The following is a 23,197-nucleotide window of genomic DNA, read 5'->3' on the forward strand; positions in this document are numbered from 1 at the left end:
AAAAATTTTCTTGGTGTGATTCACAATCAAGTTAACATATTCTAAGAAAATTAACGAAGAAAAATTTAACTACCAAAAGTGCAGGGAAGGAGACATTCTCTAAGAGAATTTAATATCTAAGAAAGAACATTTCAGGGCGCCTGGGTGGCTCACTTGGTTAAGCATCCGACTTCAGGTCATGATACATGGTTCGTGGGTTCAAGCCCCGCATCAGGCTCTGTGCTGACAGCTCGGAGCCTGGAGCCTGCTTCACATTCTGTGTCTCCCTCTCTCTGTCCCTCCCCTGCTCACACTCGGTCTCTCTCAAAAATAAACATTAAAAGAAAAAAAATTTTTCCACTTTTTATCAATATCACTGTTAGAATAGAACTTGGTTGATATGGAAGGGGAGGTGAGAGGTAAAAGGGAGCCAGTGCTATAAATCAGTTCTTGGGGGTCTCAGTCCCACTAGAGAATCTTGCCTCCATCTGTGGTGCTGTATAGGCAGAAATTAATAAGGAGCGTCCATACACATGTTCTTCCAAGTTTTTCAGCCTTCTAAACACCATTTTATAATGGCAGATATCGCCCTACAAGATTTTAGTCAAAATAGTCATTTCTAGGGAAAGGTTAAGAAGGTAACTAGTTAATGCCATTTCCTATTATGATGGAAGTTCCCAGAATATTCAGCTATTTTTCATTGTCAGCTTTTTAAAATTCTTATTGCTCACACTATTGAGATAAAACTGTTAAGGGTGTTTTCATTTAATAAGGCTTAGACATTTAGAACTATTAATATAACAAACTACAAGTGTTGGTTTTTGAAACAGATTGCAGCTCTCTAGCATTTTTAATGAAACTTTTCCTTATATGGAGATGATTATGGTTGTCTTAATGACCTAAATAAAAATGTGGCTCAACAATGATTATTCCAAAGAATTAAACTTAGTTTGTTTCAAAATCTGAACAAAAGTCATCAAGTGATGTTAATCTCATGTTTCTGGCATTAGCATTTTAGGAACAAAATGGTGTTACAGATGTCAGAAAATTGATTGCATAAAATCTTGAAACCCACAAAACATGTAGGCTTAGGTCTTAGTAATTTCTGCTGTTTATGTAGTTTCAGCCCTACGCGTCACCGAGAAGTTATTTATCTTAAGAAACTGTGGCCAAATTTGGTGGGTAATGCTGTCTGCCAGTGTCTGCAGATGTATTGTTTCCGCCTACATTTGTGCATGCCGTCTGTGGTCTTTAAAGAACACTATCTAACATTCGGCAGAAATGTCAACTCAACTTCAGATTTTTTTCTCTGTTCTAAGAACTGATGTTGCCATTTCCTAATTTTGTCAAATTCTGTTTGAACTGCCTGCCTTTCTTGAAAGGTGGGTATTATCACCCATGTGATAGATAAGTAATCAGAAGTAGTTAATGCTGTGTCAAATTACAGCAAGATTTTCAACAAAGTAACCACAAAGGTCAGTGCTAAGGCAAGTATTTACTAAATAATGACATTTTAGGTATCTAAAATGAAAAGACATTATTTTAGGAAAGCAGTTGCAGATTGGATGAGAAGTTCAGAAAAGTGAAGGCAAAAGCTTAATGTGACCTAAATTTTTCTCAATAGAAGAAAATGCATTAGAAGAATAAATTGTCCTTGACAACCGTTTTAAGTGTTTTAAAAAATTAATAAAATAATGTATGGAAAAGAATTCAAAAGGATAAGTAAAAATCTCATGGGTGTGTGTGTGTGTGTGTGTGTGTACATAGCTTTTCTAAGGCAAGGAAGAGGACTAGAAAACAGTTGTAAGTGGTTTAGAATTCAGATTTAAGAACATACCATGTGCAAGCGCCATTTTAAGTTTAACACACCATCCCAGCCCTTAAAGTGGATTCCATCTTGGACCCTACTGAAGCAATTTGAGAAAAGTAGCAAGTTTAGCACTAGAAAATTTAATACTATCTTATGAAGGAAAACAGAATAAATAACTTCTAGATTCATCTCTAATTCTAGATTTAGAGAAGGCAAGTGTCACTCCCTCTAGTAGGAAACCCAAAATGAATCAAGGGATGGGCTTTTGACACCTGAAATCAATAGAAAAAGCACTGTCAGCTGGTGAATGAGTTGAAGAAATCAGAAAATGCAAGAGCCACCTTATAATTTCTTTCCAATCAGAAGTTTTGTATATATTCCTTACCTACGTTCTACTGATGTGTTTTTATAGGTGTATAATTATGTATTCATCTTTTGTATAAATTTCTTCTGTAACTTCTGTTAAGACTAGAAATGACTCCAGCTCAGACAAGACTAAGACAGTAGATCAGAAGCAGACGTAGGGCTATGTAGCCTCACGTTGTTGTTTTAGCTCCATCCATAAGCAAAAGGAGGGGAATCCAGCCACCTCCAGATTTCTCTAGATACTCACTTTAATGCTTTTTTGCCCATAAGTTTCTGTATTTCTTCTGGCATGTAGCTGGTCTTCCTACACTCAAATATTCTGATTAAAGACAAAACCAGCCCCACTGTGTGTGTGTGTGTGTGTGTGTGTGTGTGTGTGTGTATGAGTAATCTTTAGACAAATATTAGCAATACTCCTTTACAGTTTTCCCCCAAGTTTTGTGAAATGAATGCCTGGTGTTTCTGTGAGTGTCCTGTCTTTTTAACTTCTTATTTTATTTTAATGTTTGTTTATTTTTGAAGGGGGGGAGGTGCAGAGAGAGGGAGACACACAATCCGATGCAGGCTCCATGCTGTGAGCTGTCAGCACAGAGCCCGACACGGGGCTCTAACTCACAAATCGCTAGATCATGACCTGAGCCAGAGTTGGACACTTAACTGAGCCACCCAGGGGTCCCTAATTTCTTAAAACTCCACAGATAAATGGCATATGAAATGTGTACACTCAAAAAATAGAAACTCATTATCACTTTTATGTGTAAAAATAAACAGCAGCATCTTATATCTCTATTGTGTGTTTTGAGGAAGCATCTTTCTTATTTGTCCCTATGCAGTATGAAGACTAGGCCTGGCATTTACTGAGCAAGCGTTCAATAAATATTTGTTAACTGAATACATTTAAGTTACATTTAATTAATTTGCTTTCCTGGCAAGATATTAAGCCAAAAACCTCTCTTAATAAGGATGCCTATTCTCTTAAGTTTGGTACAATTTACTTGATAGGGAGTGACATAAAAATGAAATGCCTCATTCCTTTTTACATAATCTCTTTTCAGTAGACTGTCTCTGCCCACTCCCATCTCCCCCCCCCCCCCCCCCCCAAATACGTAATTTAAATGAAAGCAGTATTTTGATTGCAGGACTTAGGTTCAGAAGAGACCTAAAGGAGCCGTTGGACTTTTAGTTGCTGTTACCTACAACCCCTTTCCCTCCTGCGTATCCCAAATGTGTTCTTAGTAGGCTGTCAGACGTCAGTCTTCCTTTAAAAAACCTGTCCTCATGACTCCAATCCAAATGATCATCTCCTTGATTTTCTATACCCAGATTATAAATTTCTGGAAGGTGGAGACTGTTTTATGTCCCCCGCTCCTCCATCCCACATTTCTTATCACATTAGAGAAGTACTTAGTCAAAACTTTGGGGCTGACTAGGAACCTGACACCAGGAGGTATTTCCAAACGCAACCAGAATAATCCCAGTTTAAGGACAGCCTCTTTTTTTTTTTTTTTTTTTGAGAGAGAGAACGAACAGGGGAGGAGCAGAGAGAGAATCCCAAGCAGGTTCCCTACAGTCCACATAGAGCCCAACACAGGGCTCAAACTTCCAAACCATGAGATCATGACCTGAACCAAAATCAAAAGTCTGGACACTTAACCAATGAGCCACCTAGGTGCCCCACCCCTTTTATTCTTAAACATCCACAGGATTTAACATCTCCTGATTTCCTGACTCCCCATCCTAGCTGTATCAGTTCTAATTTCCCTCCACTCCATTTTACTGGTGTTCCATTCCCATTGCTTTGACCTCAGTGGAGACAGAACAGCTGGTGGACATTCTGTCTGTAGTAACTCTTCACATCCTTGTGAAAGAGGCTAGTGAGCAAAAATTTCATAATTATTACAGTTGTGTTTTTACCTCCCACAATGTGCCAGGTGCCATAACAATCAAATCAATTTAAGGACTTGTAAGTATGCATAAAGTACTATGGGAAAGCATTATACACACACTTGATTATGCTGTGCCAAAGTGCTTCATTTTCATACATGTAGGACCCTGTTCATCTCAGATTTTCCTGAGACTGCTTCAGGTTAAAAAATGTCAGTCCTTGATGTGTTCTGTGGATTCCAACATTTCTGCATCCAAATTGCATTTTTAAGAATGTCAAGTAGAGGTAGTATAAAATTGTTAGAAATGTGTTCTAGTTTCTTAGCTTTAAAAATATGTCTGCTGTATGGGGCACCTGGGTCCCTGGGTTGGTTGAGCATCCAACTCAGGTAATGATCCTCGGGTTGTGAGATCAGACCCATGTCGAGCTCCAAGCTGGGTGTGGAGCCTACTTGAGATTCTCTCTGCCCCTCCCCTCACTCTTGGGTGTGCTTGGTCTCTCTCTCTCTCTCTCTCTCAAAATAAACATTAAAATATATATATATAGGTTTGCTATAATGTGGCACTTGAGGCTCTCTTCTGCTGTGGGAACCAACTGATTTGAGTAAAATAGACAGTCTTCCAGTGTCTTTTAAACATCACATAGGGTCTTAAATATTTTCATTGAGGTTAAAAGCATAGATGTAACAACTGGGAAACCAATGCCCCTGTACCTGTTACCGATTAAAAATAAACCATGTCTAGGAAACTATCAGCAAAACTAAAAGGCAACCGATGGAATGGGAGCAGATACTTGCAAACGACATATCAGATAAAGAGTTAGTATCCAAAATCTATAAAGAACTTATCAAACTCAACACCCAAAAAACAAATAATCCAGTGAAGAAATGGGCAAAAGACATGAATAAGTACTTCTCCAAAGAAGACATCCAGATGGCCAACCGACACATGAAAAAATGCTCCACATCACTCATCATCAGGGAAATACAAATCAAAACCACAATGAGATACCACCTCACACCTGTCAGAATGGCTAATGTTAACAACTCAGGCAACAACAGATGTTGTCGAGGATGCGGAGAAAGAAGATCTCTTGAACTGCTGATGGGGATGCAAACTGGAAAACAATGCAGCCATTCTGGAGGGAACTACAGCCACTCTTGAAAACAGTATGGAGGTTCCTCGAAAAATTAAAAATAGAACTAGTCTACATCCCAGCAATTGCACTACTAGGTATTTATCCAAAGGATATAGATATGGTGTTTCGAAGGGGCACATGCACCCCGATGTTTATAGCAGCACTATCAACAATAGCCAAAGGATGGAAAGAGCCCAATGTCCATCGATGAATGAATGGATAAAGATGTGGTATATATATACAATGGCGTATTACTCGGCAAGCAAAAACAATGAAATCTTGCCATTTGCAACTACGTGGATGGAACTAGAGAGTATTATACTAAGCAAACTTAGTCAGAGAAAGACAAATATCATATGACTTCACTCATATGAGGACTTTAAGAGACAAAACAGATAAACATAAGGGAAGGGAAGCAAAAATAATAAAAAACAGGGAGGGGTCAAAACATGAAACTTAAATATGGAGAACAAACTGAGGGTCACTGGAGGGCTTGTGGGAGGGGGGATGGGCTAAATGGGTAAGGGGCACTAAGGAATCTACTCCTGAAATCATTGTTGCACTATATGCTAACTAACTTGGATGTAAATTTTATAAATAAATAAATAAATAAATAAATAAACAAATAAATAAAATTCAAGCAAATGCCAAAAGAAAAAAATAAAATAAACCATGTCTAGAGGCAGCATAACGAAGGAGTCAGCCAAGTTTGGCTTTTCCCTGTACTGTGAGCCTTGGTTTGCTTAGCTGTAAAATGGGGTTTATATACCCACCTTAGCGTTTGGAGGAATGTAAGAAGCATGCTCCCTCAGTATAATGTTGACACAGTGCATAATTATTTTCCTTCCTTCCTTTCTTTCTTCCCCTTTCATTTCCCCCACTACAGGGGATCCTGGCCTAAGAATATTCTTACATATTTCTTCCTTAACTTTTTTTTTTCAAGCTCCTATTAGGACTTTTTAAACCACTGAATCGAAGATTGCCATAATCTGGGATGCTGTGAGCCTGACACTAGTAGCTCATTTTCTATACCTGGTGGTGTTCTATCCACCAGATGGCAGGAGTTCCTCTGGCATGTTCTATCAGTTGTCCTGACATGTTTGGACTAGTGTATCAGTAAGGCTATTAAAACAAGCAAACAAAACATACACAAAAATAATGGCCCTTACACAATTAAAACAATTTTGCCAGGCAAAGGGGAATGTGGGTGGGGTGGCTAGTGATCATATACCACACCCTCATCTTTTCCAGCCACAAACTTCTCATATGTTCTACTCTTTCTCCCCTGGGCTTTTTCATATCCTCCTTCCTTTGCCTGGAATACTTCGTTAAACGACGGCCTTGGTCACCTGAATAACTCCTGTTCATTCTTAGGGCTCAGCTCAGACATCACCACCTTTAGGAATCCTTCCTTGACCTCTCATTCTGAGTTTAGTGCCCCATGCCTTTCCTCCCGAACCCTCAGATTCTGCTCATCATTAGTATCCTGTTCGAATGTTGCCTCCTCAAACAGGTCTCCCACTTATTTATCATCTCTTCCTCTAGAACCTAGAGCAGTGCTTTGGACAAGCAGACCATCAAAACCCTGTGGTAAGAAATGATGGTACTTCCACAGCACCCTGTAGCCTCCAGTCATTCCTATGTGGCATCCACGGCGTAAATCATCAGTCTCTTACCTGTATCATTTACTAGGTTGTAAAGTTCATGACAACGAGAACCATGCTTATTTCATGAACCACTGTATCTTCAATGTCTAGCATACAGTGAGGCTTCAGTAAATATTTGTTGAAAACTGAGCATACATAACACTAATATACACCTGTACACAGTGGGACTAGAGTGAAGCAAATTGTGTTTTGAGGAGCTCAGCGAAGCAGAGGAAGAGACACAGTCGCAGGGCTACTATTTATGCTCGGCTTTTTCCCTGCTACAACAGCATCTGTGTGTGAGTGCTTATTGTGAGCCTCCAGACAAGAGCATTCTAAGCTCTTTGCCCCATGGGTGAAGACCGAACACCTGGCTAAAAGAAAGCCACGTTCTAGAGATGAAGCCTCTGTATGGTTTAAGGGTGAGGAGATGCCTAATCAAAGTAAGTCTCCAAGTACGAATGCTGGAGGCTTCTCTGTTCCTAACTAAGTTCCCAAGTGGAAGAAAATGCAGCAGGGCCTGACACGTAGTATGCCTGCAGAAATATTGAGTGGCTCATTTTCTCCCCCCGTGCTCCCTACTGCTGAAGTTAACACTGATTCTGTTTTGCCCACTCTCCCCCACCTCAGCAGTGAAAATGGGGCTGAGCAATTCTCCCTGCTCCCTCTTACCTCCTCCTGCCTCCGGCTCCCCACTCACCTGCTTCTTCAGCCTTCCCTTCCTGTGCATCCCCCCGGCCCCGCCTCTTGCTGTAGCCACTGACGAAAGGCAAGCCAAGATTGGTAGTAAGTGAAAAGGCCATGGTATTTCCCACCCCAACATCAAATCCTAAACTGATTTTCCCTGACCCTGAGGAATCATGAGGTGCACCTGGTGCCCTCAATAAAGCCAAGTTGTTTTGATCACCCCAGTGGGACCAAGATGTTTACGTTCTTCTCTTTCTCACCACCACAACGTGAGATGGATCCAAGTATGTTGCAACAGCGTGGCCTTGGGCCTGCGGCTCTTGAGTTATGAAATGTTGTGACAAACTCTCCTTGTACAGCGATGTTATCAGCAAAGGACTCCGTCCTGAACACTATCAGTAAGGATGCGAGAGGGCTTTCTTCTTGTCTGTGCTCGCAGATTTTCAAAAAGCGTCTCCCTGATGGAACAAACACCTGAAATCCCTGCGGAAATAGAGGCAAGAATCCTCTGGCAATTCCCTTTTTCCTTCCCAGACACCATGTTTATACAGTCCATCTAAGCGGGGGCTTGGCAGTGGCACATGAGCCCCCTGAACCTGATGCTTCCCTAAGTGCACATTTAAGGGGTGACAGATGTTTGAATTGGCGGCTGGACCGCAGTAGGTGGAAATAAGAACACCGTGTTCCTTTCCATGTGGAATCATGGATAGTTTCTCCAGCATGCGATAAAGTCGCGGTGAGAAGGAAAATCTGAATTTTAGTTTTTTGGTTTTCCTCTGGATATAAATTTTAGGAAATCTCTCCATATTGCAAAATCTCATAGGACTTTCTCCCTCCTTTAGAGCCTTGCATTGTCCTGATTTATATGCCTAGTTTATCCTTGAGCCATGTCTCATTGGTGTTCACATTCCAAACTCATCCTTTTCCCCACCCAGTGTCTGACATAGGTTTTACACTGAATAGGCATTCAGTGACTCTGTGGGATAGTTCAAGTCGCTTTAGAGCTGTTGTCATCCAAGCCTTCCATTACCCAGTCTGATTTGGGGAATTCAGTATTTAAGATGCTAGAAGGACTGTAGGAGACTCAAGTTGGGGTACATGCTTAAGTCTCAACAGCTCCCTTTTTCTTTGGGGAACTCCCTAATACACAGGAGTGGTCCCCCAGTGGTCATATCAGTGTTGTTACCCTGCCCTCTCCCGAGCACACCCCACCAAAGCTGATTTATCCCAGGCTCACACCTGACCAGGCAGGTTTCTTTCAAATTTTTACTTCCAGATGTTCGAAACTTTGAGGGAGTGGGCTTGAGCTGGGTCCTATTAAAGACTGGTATCTTAATGGAAGATTCAGACTTTCATTCCCTGGTCTGTGCTGGTTCACGCTTCACCTGCGATCTGGCCTTCAGCTCCTTCAGGTATGTAAGCTGCCCTAGCATCCTTCCAGGAAATCCTTTTGTGCTCAGGAGGGCTAGGGTTAGTTTCTTCTGCACATACTCAAAGGATCTGAGCCAGTGCAGTGATGGAAAAGCACACAAAGAAAGCCTGCTGGGCTTTGAGACCTGACACTACCTTCCACTTGCTGTGTGTTATAATACAAGTCATGCCCTACTCTGAACCTCACACATTCATCTTTACGTGAATGATCCAGACCAATGCTGGTGAGAATGCACTGAAGTTTGGATACAATTGTAAGATGTGGAAATGGCAGAGGGAGTTCGTTCTGAGAATGACAAATAGCATAGGCAAAGACACGTATGCAGGAAAGCAGGAACCTGTTTGGGAAGCAGAGAGCTCTTCTGGAGGATGAGACTCCTTGTTTTTATTTATTTATTTATTTATTTATTTATTTATTTATTTATTTATTTGAGACTCCTCGTTTTAAAGTATAAGTTGTGTTATTACTTAGGTATGACAAGGCTGACAGGAGAAGACTGCCTTTGAAAAGAGTTATACTCACAATCCCAGGAGAAAGGTCATGCACACCATGCCCCAGGGGGCCACATGGGGAAGCATCACAGCTGGTCAGGAGCAGGGCAAAACATGGCCAAGAGCCTTCAGTGTGGTTTCCACGGGAAGGAATAGGCAAGATGGGATGAGCATGTTTAGTGCTCGGTTAGGTGGAGTAACCACCTAGGTTGGGGGGCTCAGGGGCCTAGGGGCTGGCCCTGGGGTGTTTCAGGCAGAGGAGGGTCGTCCTGAGGGTGAGAGACTGATAAAGGAGGTGGTTGGGGTGTGGGTTCTGGACTGGGTTTTTGTTTTGTTTTGTTTTTAAGTAAACTCTATATCTGATGTGGGGGCTTGAACTCATGACCCCAAGATCAAGAGTCACATGCTCTACTGAGCCAGACAGGTGCCCTGATTTGTCTTTTTTTTTTTTAATTTTTATTTATTTATTTATTTTGAGAGAGGGCATATGCACACACGTGTGTGCGTGCGTGCTCACACACACACACACACACACACACACACACACGGTTGTGGCTGAATATCACAACTGTAAGATCATGACCTGAGCCTAAATCAAGAGTCTGACACTTAACAGACTGAGCCACCCAGGCACCCTGGTTTGCCTTTTTTAAAGTAAACCCTACACCTAACATGGGGCTCAAACTCACAACCTTGAGATCAAGAGTCTCACCATCAAATGAGGCAGCCAACTGCCCCTGGTTTGCCTTTCAAAGGTGAAATCTGGGGCTAGTTGTTTACTATCTCTAGGAATTAGCAGGCCCTAGGAGGGGCAGTCCCTCCAGGGTCAGCAAGGCCTAGATGTCGAAGAATCACAATACAAAAACAAACAACCAAAAAACAAAAAGCCATGGTTGATACCTCCCTGTAGGAAAGAAGAAGGACTTGAGAGAGGACATGGGAGTTGGGATTAGATCATTAGGCACCACAGACATTAAGCTAAGGGGTTTGGGTTTCATTTTATAAATTCTTCTGCAGCACCCTGAAGGACTTTAAGCAGGGGGGTGATATAAGAGCTCTCTATTAGGAATGCTATTCTGGGGAACCTGGGTGGCTCAGTCGGTTAAACATCCAACTCCTGGTTTCGGCTCGGGTCATGATCTCCCAGTTCATGAGATTGAGCCGCACCTCGGGCTCCATGCTGACAGTGCAGAGCCTGCTTGGGATTCTCTCTTTCTCCTTCTCTCTGCACCCCCTCCCCACTCTCTCTCTCTCTCAAAATTAATAAATAAACTTAAAAAAAAAGGACTACTATTCTGGTGCCTTCGGATAGGATGAGGTAGAATTTAAGAATTAGATCAACAGGACCTAGTGACTAACTGGATTTGGGGAGGTGGGAGAAGAAAGGAGTAAAAACTAACTCCAATATTTCAAGCCTTTGTGATTAGAAGATGGTATTACTATCAATAGATAGGGGCATCTGAGGAGCAGGCACCCCCAGCAGGAGACTTGGGAGGGAAGTGGGCAGAAATGATGGGATAGGTTTCACAGATGTCAGGAGGGAAATGGCACCAGCACATTGTGCTGTGTGACGGTGGTCAATAGGCAGTTCCCAAGTATTGTTGCTTTGTGTGATTATATGGCACTATGCGTATCTCAGCTCCCCAGCTATTTCAAAAGAACCCTAAAAGACTTGTGTCTTACCGTCTTTGTCTTACCCCAACACACAGCACAGAGCCCCACTCCCTTTGTCCCTGCCCTTTGGAAGGTTAACCTAGACTATTTGTCAGAAGGTACAGCCACCAGACTTGTCCACAGAAAACGGAACCAGTCTCTGTCACTGCCTACCAAAGGTGTCAGAAAGTTACACACTCAGGATACTGATAACAGACTGCCTCACCTCTGCAAATGAAGGGGCTTTCTAGATGTTCTCTAAGATCTTTTCTCAGGCTAACAGGAATCATTTCTAACAAACTTATGAATTTTAAGACTTTGTGATGCTAGAAAGGTACCTAGTGGTACCAGACCTTGTTAGCCTTAGAAGCAGTCAATTGTAAAGGTGTAAGTGCTTTCATATTCCCTTTCCCGTCCTCCTAACCTTGGCCTCCATTTATGCTTGGGTAAGCCCATGTGTTGGGGTGAGTGGCTTCCAATTTCTGCCTCAGACACAATAAGCAGAATCTCATCAGGACTTCTCTGGAGTATCCTAATTCTACTGTAAGAACATGGCAAAGATCATTCAGTGGTGAAGGTATCAGGATGAAGAAGAAAGGAGAAAGAAAGGGAAAAGGAAGTCACATTAAGGTCCTTCCATATGTGGCCCTCTACTGGGTTCTTTGAATCCCCTTATTAACCACTCCTACAGTGCCTTGTACCATACAGAATAACATCATCAGACTTGTAAACCTAGGTTCACTGTCTCTCTTCCCATTAGAGTGTCCCTCCATGAAGACAGGGACTGTATTCTGACTTGTTCACGAAGTCCCTGTTCTCATTCCTCATAGAGTATCAAGAAAATGGTGGCTATGAGTAAATATTAAATGAATGAGTGAATAAATACATTTCATCCTAATAGTTCTACAAAGAAAGAGTATTTCCATTCTGCTGAAGAAGCTGAGGCTCCGATGGATTTAGTAGCTTGCCTGTGGCCACATGGTCATGCTCCTCAGGCACGTCCTTCCCTGCCAAGCTCCATGTTGGTTCTTTGAAATGGAAATGGACCACAGCTAACTTAAGCAAAACAGAACTTCTTGGGATGATATCAGGGGCTCACAAAATAGAAGAAGAGTTAAGAACCTGGGGCAGAAGCTGGTATAAGTAAAGGTTGAGTGAGGGCCTGGAGTCAGATCCTCTCCAATCGATTTGGTTCCACTCTTAGGGATAACAGCTCAACTTGGAGTCCAAGAGGGAGAGTTTCCTTGGCCAGGGGAGGGCAGCCTACCTGTATTGATGGTCCCACCAAGAGTGCAGTAACGGGGAGAGGAAACTCCCCCCCAGAAAGAATCCACATGATCTTACCAGAAAAAAAGTAGGAGTGTGTCCTGGGCATCCCAAAATATAGCAGGTGTCCGCTACAAAGCATTCCATGGAGGACTGCCAGCATCCTGGGCCAGAAATGAGTTGTCCCCTCAAGCTGCTACTTTTCCATCTGCTCCTCCAGCAGGTGTTAATGGAGGAGGGCAGAGGGTGTGGAGGAATCTATCACGAAGCCATCTTTGAATGCCTGATAGGCTCCTCCTTAGAAGTTCCCAAAGCATTGAAGAAAGTGAGAACTCACGTGTCTCCCAACCCAACACCCCCCTGGCAGACCTGGCCTGGCTGCCTTTGTTTGTTGCCTCTGTTGTTATTCACACTTCCCGTGGGATCATTTCAAATCCCTGTTTCCTGATGGTCCAACATCCTTCTGCAATCAACTGGCAGGGGGCGAAGCCTGCCAAAACCTCAGGTAGCAGCCCTGCCCGGCACCATTTTCAGCAACATCCTGTGTTCACAGCTTCCCAGTTCAGCTCCAAATGCCAATTTTGGTTTGTGAAAATTTCCACGGCCTCCCGCTAGGCTGATGTTCACATATCCCAGCACATAGGCACAGTAACCTTGGCCAGACTGTGTTCCTCTCACACTGGACCCCAGCCCTGACTCTGTGCTCTGTGCTATCATTCCCTTATATAGAACACTTACTTTTAATGTTGGCAATAAGCTCTGACTTCCGGAACATCCTGGCAACCTGTTTGGTAAGTAGACATACCTCAGGAACCTAGAGAGCTTAAGAAACCCCCTTAGAGTCATATGGTGTGATGTGATAGAACCAGTACTGGAAACCAAGCCTTTTGGACAATGGTCCCAGGCTTCTTCATTAATAAGGCTGCTAAATCAGGTCAGTGAGAGGCTTGTGATTCTGCTATGATACACCCAGAGACCCCATAATTTTATAGTTAAAACAAAGCCCTGAAATTTCTGTAGAAGTAATTGGTTTAGAAATTTCACTGAGTACCTATTATGTTGTCAGACCCTCAGCGAAGCACTTTACGTACATTGCCTTCAGCGCTCACAGCTAGCTTAGTATTTACTATTAGCCCCACTTCACGGAAGCTCAGAGGTTAAGTAATTTGTCTGAAGTCCTTACAGGTAGTAGTAAGTGGTAGATGCCAGATTCAGACCCAGCGGTCTGGCTCCAGAACCCCTGTGTTTTTCCACTGCACTTAAATTCATAACTACCTCCCGTGGGTGTTTTCTCTCTTCCTGTAACACACACACACACACACACACACACACACACACACACCCCAAAGACCGCTCTAGGAGCCTCCCTATCCTTCAAAGCTTTATTGAAGTGTAATTTACATACTATAAAATTCACTCATCATATGTGTACAGCCTGATTACATAAACTTATATTTTTTGAATTCTTACTATTACTTTTTTACTTTAGAGAGTGAGAGAGTGAGCAAGGGAGAGGGGCAGAGAGAGAGAGAGAGACAGAGACAGAGAGAGACAGAGAGAGACAGAGGGAATCTCAAGCAGGCTCCACACTCAACACGGAACTCAATGCAGGGCTCCATCTCACAACCCTGGGATCATGACCTGAGCCAAAATCAAGAGTCTGACACTTACCCAACAAAGCCACCAAGGTGCCCTTTGATTAAGTAAATGTAAACAGCGGTCCAATCACAATTATCATAATAATCCAGTTTTAGAATGCCTTAGTCCCACCAAAATGGTCCCTCTTGTTCTTAAGCAGTTCATTCCCACTTCTACCTCCACTCCTCTCATCTGCTTTCTGTCTCTATACCGTTGCCCTTCCTAAAAATTCCATATAAACAAAATCATACAAAAAATGTTGTCTTCTCAGTGACCTTTTCTGCTATGCACGTTTTTGAAGTTCATCTGGGTTGCTGCATAGATCAGCAGCTCATTCCTTTTTATTGGTGCGTAGTTGTCCCTCCTCTTGTATGGATAAACCAGATTTGTTTATTTACACACTAGTTGATGGACATTTGATTATTTCCACTTTGGGGTGCAGGGAAGGAAAAACCATTTTCCCTCTACTTTTCTGACTACTTGGCCAAGACCCCTGTAATAAAAAACAAATGAACAAGAGACAAACAAACAGAAGTTTATTAACATGTATACCTTGTGCATACATGGGAGACACCCAGGGAATAATGCGTAATACCCTGAGGTGGTCTAAACTTCCAGCTGAAATACCATTTTTGGCTAAAGAAAGAAGAAAGTTGTGTGTGGGGAAGGAGTGTAGGGATGGAGGCCAGTTAGTTATGGGAGGTTACTAGAAAAAGCATGGTAAAACAGGGGAAGATTTGTTATGTAGTTTTAGGTCAGTGCCCTCTCTATTAATAAGATTCTCTTGTGATTTAGAAACATCCTTCTCTTCCTGGTACAGAAAGGGATACATCGTTACAAATGGAGATTTCTTTATAAATGTAAATTTCCCTTCCAAAGGGGTAATTTGTTATTTTCAGAACTTCTCCTGTGTCTGATGTTTCTTAAAATAATCCTTATACCAAAGAGGCATATTTTGGGGTGGCATATTCTGCTACCCTTCAGGGGCTGTTGTGAATAATGTAGTTATGAAAATTTGCACTTAAGTGTTTGTGTGGATATGTCTTCATTACTTTTGGGTAGATACTTAGAAGTGGAATGGCTGGGTCATATAGGAAATATATATTTAACATCTTACTATTTTTATTTTTTGAGAGAGAGAGTGTGTGTGCATGCATGGGGAAGGGGTACAGAGAGGGAGAGAGAGAATCCCAAGCAGTCTCTATGGCCAGAGCAGAGCCCGACCTGGGGCTCAGTCTCACAACCCTGAGATGATGACCTGAGTAAAAATCAAGAGTTTGGACGCTTAACCAACTAGGCCACCCAGGTGCCCCTTAACATTTTAGAAACTGCCAAATTGTTATCCAAATTAATTGTACCATTTTGTTTCCAAAACCCAGGTAGGAAAGTTCCAATTTCTCCACATCCTGGTCAATACTTGATATTGTCAATGATATCACAGCCATCCTAGTATAGGTAATATCAGTTCGTTTCAGTTTTAATTTGCATTTTCTTGTGACTATTGTTGAGCATCTTTTCATATGTTCTTTGATCATTTGTATATCTACTTTAGTGAGGTCCCTATTCAATCAAATCTTTTGCCCATTTTTTAAAAATCAATTTTCTTCTTATTGAGTTGTAAGAGTTATTTCTATATTCTGGACACAAGTTCTTTATAGGATATATGATTTGCAAATATTTTCCCCTGTTCTGTGGCTTGTCTTTTTATTTTTTCAATAGCATCTCCTGAAAAGCAAAGTTTTTAATTTTGAGGAAGTCCAATTATCAATATTTTTCCTTTAAGGATTATGTTTTCTGGTGTCATATCTTTGCCTAATCCATGCTCTCAAAGCCTTTCTCCTATGCTTTCTTCTAGAAGTTTTTATAGTTCCAGCTCTTACATTTAGCTCTATGATTCATTTTGAGTTAATTTTTGCATATGGCGTGGGGCAAAGATATGTTTGTTTGTTTATTTATTTTGAGAGAGAGAGTGTGCAACTGAGGAGGGACAGATAGAGAGAGAGTGAGAGAGAGAATCTTAAGCAGGCTCCACACCTAGTATGGAGCCCGACACAGGGCTCAATCTCATGACCATGAGATCAGGACCTGAGCCAAAATCAAGAGTTGGATGCTTAACCTACTGAGCCACTCAGGTGCTCCATTATAAGTTGTTTGTTTTTGTTTTGTTTTGTTTTTTTGCTATGGATATTCAATTGTTTCATTGCCATTTATTGAAAAGACTATTGAGTTGCTCTGACACCTTTATTTTTTTTAGGTTTATTTATTTATTTTGAGATAGAGAGAGTGTGCTTATGCGCATGAGTGGGGAAGGGGCAGAGAGAGAGAGAGAGAGAATACCAAGCAACCTCTGTGCTATCAGTGCAGAGCCCAATGTAGGGCTCCAGCCCACAAACTGTAAGATCATGACCTGAGCAGAGATCAAGAGTCAGATGCTTAACTGACTGAACCACCAGCTTTGACACCTTTAGATCAAAGTCAATTGACTGTAAACTTAAAGGTTTATTTCTGGAGTCTATTCTGTCCCACTGATCTATGTGCCTATCTTTAGGTCAATACCACACTATCTTGATTCCTATAACTTTATAATAGATCCTCCAAATTTGTTCTTCTTTTTCAAAAGTATTTTGATTTCTCTAGATCTTCTGCATTTTCATATAAATTTTAGGCAGCTTGTCAAAATCTACAGAAAAAAAAGCTGGTAGGATGATTTTCATATGGACGGTGTTGAAACTATAGATCAATTTGGGGACAATTCCTATCTTAACAGTATTGAATCTTTCAATTCATGGACACTTCATATCTGTATATTTGTCTAGATCTTCACTTTCTCTCAGGAATGTTTTGAGGTTTTAGGTGTACACGTCTTATATTTCTTTTATTAGAGTTATTGCTAAATATTTTATCCTTTTTTGCTATTGTGAATGGAATTTTAAAAATTTCATTGTTTGGTCATTTGTTAATAATGATCCTGCAATTCTATTAAGCTTGCTTTTTAGTTCTCTTTTTTAAAATGTTTTTATTATTTATTTTTGAGAGAAAGAGCACAAGTGAGAGAGGGGCAGAGAGAGAAGGGAACAGAGGATCCAAAGCAGGCTCTGTGCTGACCACAGAGAGCCTGATGCAGGGCTTGAACTTGCAAACCACGAGATCATGACCTGAGCTGAAGTCAGATGCTTAACCAACTGAGACACGCAGATGCCCCTAAACTTGTTTATTAGCTCTAGTAGACTTTTGTAGACTCTTTAGGCTTTTCTGCATATAAGAGCATGTCACCTAAAAAAAAAAGAACAGTTTTGCTTCTTCTTCTCTAATCTGTATGTATAGTTTTTAATGTCTTTTACTTGCTCAACCATATTGGCTAGGATCTCCTGTATAAAGTCGATTTGAAGTGGTGAGAACAAACATTCTTGCTATTTTTCTGTCCTGTCCTTTTGACAGATCTTGGATGATGTCTTTTCAAAGGCATCCCTGATGCCTCTTCCAGAAAAGGAGGAGGTACTGCAGATACCCAGGATCTCATTATAGCAACTTTCTACCAGTGGCTTGAGACTCTTGTCGTCTCTCTTCTCTCAAAGCCCTGCCCCCTATCTTAAAGCCCAGTTTCCTTCCACCACAGCCAGGTGACTCTCAACACCAGTTTTAGTATCTCAGTGGAGCACCTGCTGTTTTGGCTCCTTTCCATAGGGTTCAGTAAGGGGGAATTAAAAATCAACTGAGGTACTTGGAACTCTGATGAAAGATCTCCCAAAGCCCTAAAAGTTGCTCAGGATGAGTCTCATGAGAAGACCCTGACAGCTGAGACCCTCCCAGGCACTGTGAGGTCCTGCAATGAGCTCTTTGCCCAGTGCCTGTGCTTTCTTCTCTCCCATGCTCTTGAGAGCACCTGCTGAACCCAAACAGCTTAATCCCTCTAAAGCACCATAAACTCACCATGTTTATCTCATGGTCTTTGGTTATGCTGCCCCCTCCCTCCTGGAATGCCTTCCCACTTTCTTTTGCCTGTCCATAGCCTACCTATCCATCAGCACCTAACTCCAATTTCCTGATCACTCTGGGCCCTAGGGAGCTCTCCACCTCACCACAGTTGTACTCAACTGCCACCCAATTCACGCCAGGTTTGTGCTGTATAATTAGTACAGATTTTCCCAGACCACTTGGTTGTGAGAAACTTCACATTTATTTGTTCTAAACACGATCTCCAGCTTGGAAGTACCCAACAACACTGACGATTAATTCAATTTCGGCCACCAACCCCCTCTTTGGAGTTCTTGTAGTCGCTGTGGGGGCAAGTCTTCAGTATACTCCATCACTGCTAAGTTACTCACTATCTATGCCTCAAAGCCCATGAGTTAGTTAGGCAGTGGGAGCAAAGTGCAGTTGTCATGCTGAGCCCAGTAATGCCTTGTTGACCAACTGACAGAGGGAGGGCACTGGATTCCCTCCTCCTATCATCTGACCTGTTCTTGGTGCCTTCCCTCCCTACAGAGCAGCCTCATGGCTCCCCTTGACACCTTGCAGAACCCCGAAGTGGCCATCCCGGATTGGCTAACATTGACCCATGTCATCATAGAAGTGGGTGGTGCCAGCCCTTATGGCCCAGCAGGTGGTGCTGGGGGAGCTGTAGACCCTGGGGCCTACAGTGCCGACCAAGCCCCTCCCCTGGCAGTCCCTGCCTCCCTGAGGCTCCCCTGGTCCTTGAGGTTCCCATCCTTGACCCTGGGACCCGAAATTGTCTCATGGTTCATGCTCTTTCTGCCTGCAAATTACATGCCTGTCTCCCTGCCTTGCCAGCATTTCCATAGCACGCAGAGGGCCGTGAATTACAAAAGTTACTTTTCTCCAGTCAATTCAAGCCAGCCTGGCACTCATCCCTCATTCTCTTTTGTCAATGAGGCAAAGACTCAATTGTTCACCCAGCTTTGTCTTGCAGCAAGGCAGCCCTTTCCTGTCCTTCCTCTCTCCCCAGAAGCCCTGATTGTGCCTTTCACTTGACCCTCCTCTGAGGAAAATCAACGCCGGGCCTCTCCGGGGTAGGTGAGAACTGGGACAGGGAGGGAGGAAGGCCGTGGAAATATTTTGCAGTTGGCAACTCATTAGTTGGGTGTTATTTTGCTGCTGGGCAAGAATGATCAAAATAACACCCTTGGGGAGGTCTCCAAAACCCTGGGCACTGTGTGCTGCTGGACCATCATGATCTGGAGGAAAGGATGTGGGCTGGTCGCTGTCCCAGGGGCTCACCCTCGGAAGTAATAGAGTGCCCTGTGGGTCCTTGACAGACTGAGGTATTTCTTTCCGAATTGATGGCTCTCCAGGGAGGCTGCTCCTACAGCTTGTTCCTTCCTGCCTCCGCACCTCCACCTTCCAGCCCCTCAACCCAGCAGCCTCCTTCATCCCTTTCACTAATCCCCCTGGATTATCTCCTGCAAAACCCTGTGTGCAATTCATTTCTACCTGTAAGTCTTTCTTTTCTAATACCATCCAGTCTGGTTCCCTACGTGTTTGATTTCTTTTGCATGCATTTAGTCAGGGCTTTCAAAGGATCTGAAATCTTACCTCTTAGTTGAAAGACAGAGATCATTCCTTCCCCATCCTGCACAGTGCCTCATTCACTTCTTGGCACAGAGTATACTGACCAACTTCCACAAAGCCTCCCATGTGCCTCACAACCAAACCCTAGGACATCTGAAGGAAAACTCCAGAGGATTCCTTGGACCTGGTAGAGCTACCACCTTCCCAAGACCCACCATCTCAGAACTGTCGGGTCACCTGATACTTCCTCCTGCATGTAGACCAAGGTATATTCATTAGGTTGATAGTTCATTTTCTGTTTGTACTTCCTAATCCAAAGAAAGGGTTTGGTGGAAAAGGCAAGTAGAGGGGCGCCTGGGTGGCGCAGTCGGTTAGACGTCCGACTTCAGCCAGGTCACGATCTCGCGGTCCGTGAGTTCGAGCCCCGCATCAGGCTCTGGGCTGATGATGGCTCAGAGCCTGGAGCCTGTTTCCGATTCTGTGTCTCCCTCTCTCTCTGCCCCTCCCCCATTCATGCTTTGTCTCTCTCTGTCCCAAAAATGAATAAACGTTGAAAAAAAAAAAAAAAAAAAAAGGCAAGTAGAAACTCCTGAAGGGAAGCTATTTATTTCAGTGCAGGTCTATGGTTGCTAGAAGGAGTCAAAACGTGTTTGTGGGAACGAGGAGAACTGTTAACAGCCCATGGGGCTGGTGTGAGGAGGAGACCGCGGTATCTGCCACAACCCTTTATTCCATGACCACCACATACCCGCCACCTCCTGTGGAGGTCTCCCCCAGGAACCAGTTACTATGAATGTTCAGTTCCTACATCATGGTTCCATTTTTTTCTAGTTCTTGACACTGTGACTTTTTAATCCTGTTCTAGAACTTAGTTTGCTTCCCGGTCTCCAATCTGATTCTCTCATTAACCTTCAAAACTTCAACAGATAATTCTTTTAGTACCTTCTGTATAACCCTGGTAAGCAGCGAGGATTCAAAGTGAATCCGAGACCCAATCCCTATCTCTCAAAGGGCTTCCAGCATTGCGTGGATGCTCTTACTACTGTGCTAAATACTTCACTTAAACAATCTAACTTAATTTTCACAGTCGTAACTGTGAGGTTGTCCCTACTTTCTCACTGAAGGAGCTGAGCTCAAAGAGTCAAGTGATCCCCAACCCCCCCCCCCCCCGACAGCTAATTAGTGGCCCAGGCAGGATTTAAGCCCAAGCCTGATTGCTTCAAGTCTGTCTTAAAGTGGACTATAATAGACTGTCTTCTCATCGCTGTTTCTCCAGTGTTCAGGACAGTGCCTAGGCATGTGTCACACAATCAGCATTTGTGGAAAGAAGGAAAAATGTTGTTTTGAGTCATCGTTTGGGTTCCACCCTTCAACACAGAGCCCCATCAAGCTCAGCCATGAAATCCCTCAGCACCTCTTGGGCATCACAGTCTTCCTGACCCACAGACCTTCCCCCCCAAGCCCCCATCTGGGGCCTCCCTGATTTACCTCTGCCTCTCAGGGACAGACAGCCAGACCAAGAATTCCCTTTCCATCTTGTCTGAGTATACTGTATATGGAGTTGATTTAAGACTTATATCAACCAGAAAATGACAAAGAAATACCATCCGGAGTCTTTATAATTTGTATAGCAGATAATAAAAATGCTGAAGGAATTTAAGTAGATGGATATGGCACGACTCCTACTCTCCTGGTGCTCTAAGGGCTTCCACACATGCCAGCTACCTCCCACCATGGCTGTGAGGTGAGAACCTGCTGTCCACCCCCTCTCCCAAGCTACCTCCTGATCTTCCTCGGCATAGATCATGAGACCTTCCCTTTTCTATGCCTCTAAAGGGAAAAAGCACAGTATAGGCCACAAAGAATGATTTCTTGTAGTGTAGACGAGATTTTGATTGTATTGTGATTCTATTGTGACATGTCTTTTTTTCTGTGTACGTAGTGGATAGTGAAAAAAAAAAAAAACCCTGGAGACTAAAATGGATCGAAACTGTTTAGATAACCGAAATTAGAATCTTCCCCTTTGTTAGGCCTTTCAGAAAGCTTCTCAGGACTGGGAAATATAGGAGACAGATTAGTCCCATCTTATAGACCAGGAAACTGAGACAGAGAGAAAGTGAGTGAGGACCTGAAGTCATACCAATAGTTAATACAGGAGTGAGGCAGGACACAGAGGCTTTGACATGCTTTCCTCTTTCCACTACACCAAATACTGTCTCCTGAGTTGCACATTTTGATCCTTTTTATTATAAGAAGACTCAAATGAAATATATCTATATGTTTTCATAGCCCATGTTTGCTTGCTTGTTTTTTGTTTTTATTTTTGCCACTCCCAAAGTGTTCCATTTTCTTATGACAATTACAAGGTATGTTAAGATTGGAGAGTTGGAGAGGTTACGGGTAAAACCTTGAACCTGAGAGTCAGGAAAATCTGTCTGTACGTGGGCAAGTTAATTAACCTGTTTCATGCCCTATAGATAGAAATTACTAACCCCTCCCTCACTGGCACATGTCATGAGGAATTAAATGAGATGATGTATGTAAAGCACTTGACAGAGGGCTTGCCACACAGCGAGCACCCAGTAAATGTTAGTTGTTTTAACTGTTACTAAACCTATTACTATATAGACCTCTCTTTAGCGCTTGGTTAACTTGGTTTGAAATGAGCCCACTCATGCGGCTTCCTGAGAAGCCCATCTTGTTTGGTGAACCAGCAAGGCTAGTCCTTGGAAGGCCCAGTTCAATGTAGTTTTTGCTTGGCTTTTTTTTTTTTTTTTTTTTTAATTTTTTTTTAAGAGTTCAGGTTTTATTGGGCTTTAGGAAGATACTGAGAAGGGTTGTTTTTTGTTTTTGTTTTTTTAAGTTTATTTATTTATTTTGAGAAAGAGAGATGCACAAGCTGGGAAGTAGCAGAGAAAGACGGAGAGAGAGAGATTCTCAAGCAGGCTCTGTGCCATCGGCACAGAGCCTGATGCGGGGCTCAGTCTCACCAACTGAGATCATGACCTGAGCCAAGATCAAGAGGTGGATGCTTAACCTACTGTGCTACCTAGGCGCCCCTGGGAATTTTTTCTTGACCTATTTTCTGGCTATAGCTTCTAGCTTCAGGATTGCAGCCACATCGTTTTAGTCTTTACATTACCAGATGTGACTTTCAAAACTGAGATTTTAGCTGATTGTCTGAAGACAATATTAGGTCATGTTCTTATGATTTCCTGATAATTCTAATCTGAAATGCCCATGCCTCAGGGTCCAGAGAAATTAAGTCAGATAGAAGAAGTCCAAGTTCAAGAATTCATGTCCCTTTTGAAAGACAGTTCTTGCTTCTTTTAGCGTCTACAGCAAAAAATTGCATCTTGGGCATTGAATTGTCTAAGACATGTTGCAAAAAAGAGGGTTAACATACATGAATAACATTAAATTCAAAACCATTTACATCTGTAGGACTTTGTCAAGAAGGAATTCTCCAGAAATGGACTTGTTCCTGTGTGTCTTTTGAGAAAATTTAATTTCAAAAGATAAGATATTGATGCCAATTGACATCGGTTTTTCTTTGATGCAAAATGATAAACATGGCCACTTCACTGTTCTCGTTTGGGACACATCCCAAGCTTGGCCATCTGTAAACAGATATTTACAAATCGGCTTTGAAATAAAACATTTGCTTTTTTACTCCTG

This window comes from Leopardus geoffroyi, chromosome C1 (assembly GCF_018350155.1).
Source record: "Leopardus geoffroyi isolate Oge1 chromosome C1, O.geoffroyi_Oge1_pat1.0, whole genome shotgun sequence".
In the NCBI taxonomy this organism is placed as follows: Eukaryota; Metazoa; Chordata; class Mammalia; order Carnivora; family Felidae; genus Leopardus; species Leopardus geoffroyi.